A 9,016-nucleotide genomic window follows, 5' to 3' on the forward strand; every position below is an offset into this window, starting at 1 on the left:
GCCGGTTCTCTCCGAAAACCCCCCACCCCACCAGTAAACTCGGTTGAAGTCTGACCTTTATCTGCCAACATCTACATTTCCTTCAAGGTGGTAATCTGCTTTTGTTATTTAAGTTTGGTTGTCTTCTTAATTGTTACCCAGTTGCTCTGGGGCTTGCATAAACAGTTAACAAAAACTACGGCGCACGAGGCGGCCGTTTCGCTTTCTGGGCTTGTTGTTCTTGGCACTGGGTCAGTTCTATGAACTTCTGGTGTCCAACTGGTAGGACCTGAAACTCTGTGTTTAACAAGTGCCTGTAGTCAAAACAGTTGGCGTGTGCAAGCTGGTACTGACTTCAGCTGGTCAGCCGTCGGGTCCTGGACCGTGCAGAACCCCGAACCCCGAATCACGGTGCTCTGTTTGGGGGCCGGGCTTTTGTTGTTGTTTAGTGTGGGAAGGGGGCGGTTGCTTCCTTTTTTTTCTTTTTCTTTTCTGTGATGGCATCCGTGCTAATATGGATCGCTTCAGGTTCCAAAAGTGCAACGTGTTTACAGTCGTCGTAGAATCAGATTAAGTTGGCAGCCCGAGTCTCTCTGTAAGTGGTTTTAGTTTACATTTCTTCTAGCAGGATGTTTTGCATAAATTTTGCTGATCCTGGGTTATTTATAGACTTTTTTGAAAAAATGGGCATGCCTGAGAGTTTTCTAACTGCTGAAAGTGAAATCCGTTTCTGCATTTAGAGAAACGGCCGGGCATGTGCAGCAGAAGGTTATTTTAGCTCTTGAAAATTAATTTCTCCGCGAGGTCATTTGATAACATTCCCGAGCGTACTCTCCAGCTGCCGACATCAGATACCCTGATAATTGTCTCAGGCCGTGTTGTTTGCTTTTGGTTGGTCACAAACGGAGTAAAATGAAAGTAATGATGCCATTTCCTCTGGGACGCTCTGGGAGAATGGATGCAGTGATTGGGTATTGTTTCAAACGTCCGAAATGGGTTCGTGGTGGTGGTTTTGTCCAACCCTGGGGAGCAGTGCAGCCGGCCCAGAAGCCGGGCGGCGGGACTTGCCGAGAGCGTGGGGGAGGGGCAGAGGAAGGCCGGTCGCTGGAAAGTGAGTGGGTTTTCCAGTTTGTCCTCACGTAAATGACAGTGATACTGAAGGGTTTATAGTACTAAAAGGAAATAATAATATTCAACGGCAAGATAGCATATTGGCTAATATTGGCTAAAGTCTGTTTGATTTTTCTGGCTCTGGCGGTAGCATCTTTGGGGACCGCGTGCATGTTTGCATGAGAACTAAAGCCGGGCACGATCGAAATCACTAGCACTCTATGAAAGGGCTTCCCATAATATTTACCAGAACAGTTGGCTAAAAATTGGTCTGCTTTGCCCGCTGAATGGCTGTGTAATTAAATCGGCCCTTGAGAGCATACCTTGAGCACCTCCCATCTCCGTGTCTGCGCTCCCGGAATTTGCATGGCTAAGTAGCACGTTCATCAGCGTGAGGAGTGTGGAATCCCCGTCTAATGGTCCAGGAAGAACGTCGTAAATGAGACACTTCACTGTGCCTCGGCTTAAATATTTTAAACCAAACAAATCGAAAAGGCCCATCATCTGGGCCTTGTGAAAGGCCTTCTGAGTAGGGAGTCTCCCCTGATCCAGGTATGTGGGTCCCTCCCTGACAGGTCCAAACTTCAGCACTACCCACCCCGCCCCCCAGCATCACCAACTTACACATGAAATGACAATGGACAGTCGAAATGGAAATTTCCAAGGTGGTAAATGTGACCTAGGCCGAGGCGTGGCATAATTCTCACTGCCCAGGGCTGCCATGAGTGGATTTCTTTTTCTCCTCCATGTTTCTGTAATCTATATAAAGTGAGGTGGTTTATTTTGTATTTTGTGTCGTTTTTTGGTCTCCTCTGACCTTGCAGAGAATAACGATGAGGCTTGTTTTCGGTCTTCCACAGTTAGAGCGTGCTCTGTGCTTTCTCACAGTAGCCCCCCGAGCTGGTGGGGACAGGTCGAGCCCTTTGGTCCCAGTATAAAGAAGGGATGGGGGCTCAGCCTGCACGGTGGAGCTGGGGAGCCCAAGCTCCGGCACGCACATTATCCATCAGACCTTCGCCTTCTCAGTGCCCCATCCAAACTGGATGCACCAGCTGCAACGCAGAGGTTAAGAAACTCTTTGTTCTGATTTGATTCCAATCTGCTCCTATGGATGGGGCCCCTGTTACACTCCCCTTTTCCTCCTCCTGTCAGGCTGGGATGGGATTGGAGACTCACCTTTTGAAGGCCTCAAGTTGGAGGTGTGTGTCGGATTGTGTGCCTCTCAGCTAGCAGTGACTACGGGTGCCCCCATCCCACTGTATAGATAACCTCGTGGCCAGAGTGAATGAAGAGCCATGAAGGGAACCCACAGGCCTTTGTGTTGGAAAGGGATGGCAGTGAATACTGAAAAGTTTCCCAGTCATCCTCGCCCTCGGGCTTTTGCATTTGAATTGGTCAAACCCTCTCAATCCTGCCATCCTTGGGAAAGGGAAGTTGCTTTGCAGGAGTTCAGCTGCTCTGAGCTGGAAGACCTGCCTTCTGGCAGCCTGAGTGCATCTGTAGGTTTTTCCTTGGCTGAACTGGCAGGTTTCTGCTAGTGGAAGTGGTATCTTGGAGAGATTTATAACAGTAATAATCATAATACTTTTCTTTTTTGTTTGCATAGCCTGACTCAACTTTTAAACCTCTTTCACATGCCTGATCTCATTGACTCCTTCCTATAGCCTTGGAAGGGTGGTATTATTAACCTCAGAGCATGGAGATTCTGGGAGGAGGGTGTGGGGATTCAGACATCAGCCCTTGGGCACAGGTTCTTTTTGTATCGATTTCAGCTGCCTAGTGTCTATACTTGGTTGCCAGTAAGGAGGGTAGTTTGGGAGTTGGAAAACCGGTTTTCTTCTATTATTGTATTTCTTGTCAGTTATAAAGGCACATTTGATTGCCTACCGTGTGCAAGGCACTGCTAAGAGCTTTACTTTTAGTCCCTCAACCACTGGTAGCAGGAGGGCTGTTGTCAGCCTCATTTGTTAGTCATCCATGGGATCCGTACCAGTGAAGATGAAGTGTGGGCCAAGTGACACACCTGCCCTGAATGGCAGGTGGCTCAGTAGAGTCACACCTCTGGAGTACTGTTCACAGGTCGCTGTCACCCTGGGGGATAGATCGAGTCGCACGCTTGGCCCTGTCCCCTTCCACATTATAAGGGAGGATTTGGAAGAAGAATAGCATTAGTGGCAGGATTATCCAAGTTTTCAAGCAGTAGACTTAGGAGGAAGAAGAGTTATATTAATGAGTCAGAGTCCAGAAAGATCTCCCCAGGCCAGAGCAGTGGACTGACTCCGACCAGATGACATTTGTAAAGGACGCCTGTGGATAAGCAGCTTGGCAGTAAAGCATGTGAATTAAGACTCGGGGGTGATGCAGCCCTCAGAAATAAGAAATCGAGGGCTTTCCTGGTGGCGCAGTGGTTAAGGATCCGCCTGCTAATGCAGGGGACACGGGTTCGATCCGTGATCTGGGAAGATCCCACATGCCGTGGAGCAACTAAGCCCGTGCGCCACAACTACTGAGCCTGCGCGCTAGAGCCCGCGAGTCACAAGTACTGAGCCCACGTGCCTAGAGCTTGTGCTCCGCAACATGAGAAGCCACCGCAATGAGAAGCCCGCGCACCGCAACAAAGAGTAGCCCCCGCTCGCTGCGACTAGAGAAAGCCCACTCGCAGCAATGAAGACCCAACGCAGCCCAAAATAAAATAAATAAATAAAAAAGAAATAAGAAATCTAGCTTGGATGTCTAGTGGCCTTAACAGGAGAATGATACCCAGGACAGACAGCCGGGAGCTGCCCAGACTTCACCTGTGATGTTCTCCCTTCTGAGTGGCACAGTTTAGAAAGCACAGTCAGAGATCAGGAGAATAGCGAAAATGACCTTTTGTGAGGAATGATTTTAAAAGATGTCTGGGAGTATTTATCCCAGAGAAAGAGGTTTCGGGGAACAAACATTTGGCAAGGTGTCCCATGGAAGGGAAACTGGACTGGTTCAAGGTGACCCCCACAGGGCAGAAATGGGATGGACGTGCGGGCATCACAGAGCAGCTCACGTAGGGGAGACTGTCCAGCGGTGGTGCTTTCTGGCCTGCTGTGAACTTGGAGAGCTCGGGGCCTGCAGTGGAGAAGCCAGGCTGGGTGGCCCCTTGGCTACGGCTCCGAAGAGGCTAACAGCCCTGGAAGGAGCCAGCAGCGGGTAGCAGAGAATGATTACCTGTGGGGTTTCTTCTTGCTCTTTGGGAGTCTGTGACTCTGTCCCAACCTCATGGTCTAAGACCTGAGCCCCTGTGGTGGAAATGATGGCTGTATCAGGAATGAGGGGGCTGGCAGAGGGGAGCTGTGCCTGAGTCCCATCTGTAAGTGGCTAGGGCAGCCTTCGTGCGCCCTTGTGTGGGGTGGTGGGAGCAGCTGTCTGTTCAAGACAAATTAACGCTTCTTTGTGGACCTGAATCAGCCATGTTTAGGGACTTCCGACTTGGAGTGAGTGCCTATCTGCTCTCTCCTACTGGTCGCCTTAGTTACCTTAACTTAAAGATTATTTCCTTTAAGTGATTCCAAGAAGGCTTTTGAAGGTGAGTCTCAGTTATTCTGAAACTGATTGTTCTGTTTGTGGATTGTTTTGGCCCTTACTTTTTGCAGAGTTTTGGGTTTTTTTGTTTTTGAGATGAAACACATACAACATAAAACTAACCATCTTAAAGTGAACAACTGGGTGGCATTGAGTACATTTACGGTGTTGTGCAACCACCACTTCTGTCTAGTTCCAGAAGTTTCATCACTCCAAAATAAAACCTCATACCCGTTAAGCAGTTATTTCCCCCTCTCCGTCCCCTCGGTCCCTGGCAACCACCAGTCTGCTTTCTGTCTCTGTAGATTTACCTATTCTGGACATTTCATATAAATAGAATTCATATAATATGTGACTTTTTGTGCCTGGTTTCTTTCATTTGCATAATGTTTTCTAGGTTCATCCATGTTGTGCCATGTATCAGTACTTTGCTCCTTTTCATGGCTGAATAATTGTCCAGTGTCCTGTATATACCACGATTTGTTTATTTATTCATCCACTGATGGATACTTGGGTTGTTTCTGCCTTTTGGCTATAGCTAATAGTGCTGCTGTGAACATTCACATACAGGGATTTGTTTCAGTTCTTCTGGGTGTGTACCCTAGGAGAAGAATTGCAAGATCATGCGGTGATTCCACGTTTAATTTTCTGAGGAACCACCGTACTGTTTTCCGTAGAGGCTGCACCATTTTACATTCCCACGGAATGTGTCCAAAGGTTCCAGTCTCTCCACATCCTCGGCAACCCTTCTTATTTTCCACTTGGGGGCTTTCTTGGTTGTTGTTTTTTATATACGTAGCCATCCTAGTACGTGTGAAGTGGTATCGTGTGGTTTTGATTTGCGTTTCCCTGATGACTAATGATGTTGATCATCATTTCATGTGATTATCTTCTTTGAAAAAATGTCTGTTCAAGTACTTTGCCCATTTTTTAATTGGGTTGAGCCTGCCTGTTTTTGTGTTTAGCATTAAGGTTCTAAACTTGCGGCTCCTCAGATGCCAGAGCAGTATAGATATTGCATCTTCTTTTCTTTTCTTCTTTTCTTTTCTTTTGGTCACCCCACGCGGCAGGCGGGATCTTAGTTCCCCAACCAGGGATCAAACCCGCCCCCACTGCAGTGGAAGTGCGGAGTCTTAACCACTGGAGCGCCAGGGAAGTCCCCATCTTATTAAGCCATCTGTTTGCTGAAAACCTAGTCCACCTACTTATTACCAGGCACCTGAGATGAGGAGAGGACAGTGAAGGAGGTAAGGGAAGGTAGTTCACCAGGACCAGAGGGCTCTGGGAGAGCTGGCCCCCATATGGAAGCCGTGCACATCTCTGTCCCCCAGGCCATCCTGGAACTCTCAGCAAACAGATACTAGGAAAGTTGCTCACAGCTGTCTCTGGAAAGACGCAGGCTCCTGGGCCACAGGGCCTGTCCTTTCATCTGTGCTTCCTCTGGGTATTGCAACATTCAGCAGGCCTCCTCTTGACAGTCCCCTGAGCAGGGGAAGTGTGCCCATGAGCCCTTGACCCTCTTGCCTAGAGTCTGGAGGATAGAGCGCACAGCCTTACCCTGTCTCCAGCCCTCTCCGTAGGGCTGGGTTGGGTGGGTGGGCGAGTCACACCCCCTCATCCTCACTGGCTCCATTCCAAAGAAATGGAATTGGAGAAACCAGTCCTGCTTCGCCAAGCCGTATAGCCCTTTCCCAGCCAGAAACTGATTGTGCTAGATTCTGGGAAGAAACTCTCTCTGCGACAGGGGAAAAGGAAGCCCGAAGCCAGAGACCCAAAATCATGTTCTCCTTGAATAATTCTCCCATGGGAGACTCCCTGTCTCTGGCTTTGGTTATATGATCAAGCTGCTGGAGATGGTCCCAACCCGAGACGGCCTTACAAAGGCCAAGTTAGCACTGCCCAGTTTACGTGCCATGGTCTGAGATGATGCCATCTTCCCATAGTCCGAAATTCTCCAGTAGAGGCTAACTTCTGAGTCCTGGAAAGCTTTTATCTCTTAGGGGTTTGTTTTTATTTTTCCTTATTAAAAGGCGTATACTGTTCCGCCAGGGTTAACTTAAGATTTATCAGGTAACAGGCAGGTTTTACAAAGAAATGTTGGATGAAACATAGGAGAGATCCTAGTAGAAGATAAAAGAAAATAAAAATACCTGAAACACACTAAACTGCTGGGGTTTTTTTAATGGAGGTGAAATTCACATAACAAAATTAATCATCTTAAAGCATTGAATTGTCATTTTTTTTTTCAGGCAAGGCTTTATTGAGACCCCTGCTGCAGCAGGGGGGGACTAGATCAAGCAACAGGTTCCCTTGCTTGCCCGCTCGCTTGTTTCTTATATGGGGTGAGGGTAGGGGTGTGTCCAGGGGTCAGGCCAGAGGGGTGGCCTAGGTGTTTTGCCCACCCCTCTGGTGGTGTTGAGTGCAGGGGGCATGCTCAGTTGAATTGTAATTTAGCGCTCAGTCTGTTCACAATGTTGTGCAACCGTCACCTCTGCCTGGTTCCAAAATGCTTTCATCACCCCCAAAGGAGACCCTGTACCCCTTAAACAGTCACTCCCCACCCCCTGCTTCCCTAGCCCCTGGCAGTCACTAATCTGCTTTCTGTCTCTATGGATTTACCTATGCTGGCTATTTTGTGCCGATGGAATCATACAGCATGTGGCCTTTTGGGACCCATTGTCTTTTTTAGATATCCCCCCTCCCCACAAATCTACTATCCCTTGCCAAGATCAGGGAATAAACTTTCTAAATATAAGGAATGAATGAAAACTCTCCGCTTGAATTCATACTTAAAATGTCCCACAAAAGTAATTTTCAGTCTTTATAATGACGTCTCTACTCTCTCCAAAGCATAGTGCTGGGTATTGCAGTGGACTCTGCCCATCAGGGCAGACAGGCCCTGAGGGAAAAGGAAGCAGAAAGGCTTGAGGCCCCTGCAGGCTGCGTGTGCCCCTGGCCTCAGCCTGGTCCCCGGGGAAGCCTGCAGGGGCCATCGTGCAGTCGGGCTGCAGGAAGGCCCTGACCCTTCCCATACAGTGGCTGCTCAGATCCGTGTGTGTGTGTGTGTGTGTGTTCTTTTTCAGATTATTTTCCCTTATAGGTTATTACAAAATATCGAGTATAGTTCCCTGTGCTATACAGTAGGTCCTTGTTGGTTATCTCTTTTCCATATAGTAGTGTGTATCTGTTAGTCCCAAACTCCTAATTTATCCCTCCCAGCACCCGCGCGCCCAAGTTCATCTGCCAAATTCGGGATACGACCCTGGTCTTTCCGGGCTTTTCTTTCTGCCTTTCCCTAATCGCATCTGGGCGTGCTCTCTTAAAGGGGAAGCGGTGCGTTCTGACTGGCCAGGGCCCTCAGCCAGGAGCCAGGAAACGGCTCCCACGAGTTGCGCTGCCCAGCGTGTCACTGGCTCAGCCCCCTTATCCAAACAGCGAGGCTGTCTCCCTGGGATGTGTAAGTGTGAGCACAGGGCACGCTTGCCACACAGGATGGCGTGGGGCTGGGCCCAGGTCACGGCAAGCAGAGCGTGCTGTCAGCCCACGATCCATTCAGCAAGTCCGAGGTGGAGCTTAGGCGGTGCCCTTGGGCTGTGGGCCGGCGCTGAGACAGGGCTGAGGCGGAGCGGGGAGAGTTGCTGCCTGGGAAAGGGTCAGGAGTAGGAGGCTGGGTTGGGGACCCGTCTATTTTGGACAGGCCTTCTGGAGGCGCCAGCCTGGGGGCCTGGGGAGGAGTGGAGTGGAAAATTTTCTAGCACACCTCTCCTAGCCCCGGGAAGCAGCTGCACGGAACCTGACCAGCTCATCCCCTCCACTTCTCTGCACTTACGTGCAGCTCCAAACACACTTGATGCATTTATCTACTCGCTACTGATTTTTCTTGGTCATTTTTATATGCAAGCGGTGCTAAGCAATGTTTCGGGTCTCTTTCACTCAAACTTCAAAAATTGCTGGAAACTGGCAACTTGTGGTTTTTCCTTCTTTACTCTTCGCGGATGGTCCTCGGTCCGGTGTGTGCACACAGTGGTCCCTGAGTCCACGCTGGTGGCCGGCCAGCTGGCGGACTGGCGGCGCCCGAGCACGATTGGCAGCGCACCTGGCCTGGTTTCTAGCGGGGTTGGTTTCCTGTGTGCCCGCGGGGAGACCGAGGGAGGGCTCACGCCCACTCGCGCACAGCCGGGGGCTAACTCGGTGTCCCCAGCAAGTAGCTGATAGTAGCGAAATAGACCCTTGCTGTATTTTAGACTCCTTCCTACCCTTGGTTTTCGTTTGTATGGTGGTGATGGTTGGTCTTCAATCTTGTGAAAAGCTGTGTTTTCACCGAAATAATTCAGACCTTCTGCTCCTAAAAAAAAGGGAGCAGAGGGAAAGA

General features: G+C 49.4%; 1 protein-coding gene across 4 annotated transcripts in view; it reads left to right on the forward strand.

Moving 5' to 3' along the window:
- ATXN7L1 (ataxin 7 like 1) overlaps positions 1–9,016 on the forward strand; it is a 245,187-nt gene that overhangs the window by 170,276 nt on the left and 65,895 nt on the right. The window contains exon 1 of one of the 4 annotated variants that reach the window (XM_007468979.1): positions 7,988–8,101. The exons of the other annotated variants lie outside the window; for them this stretch is intronic. The gene's annotated coding sequence lies outside the window, so the exon portion shown is untranslated. Of the gene's footprint in view, positions 1–7,987; positions 8,102–9,016 lie in introns of those variants that run through there. 4 annotated transcript variants of the gene reach the window in all.

Source organism: Lipotes vexillifer, unplaced genomic scaffold (genome assembly GCF_000442215.2).
Source record: "Lipotes vexillifer unplaced genomic scaffold, Lipotes_vexillifer_v1.1 scaffold1002, whole genome shotgun sequence".
Taxonomy (NCBI): domain Eukaryota; kingdom Metazoa; phylum Chordata; class Mammalia; order Artiodactyla; family Lipotidae; genus Lipotes; species Lipotes vexillifer.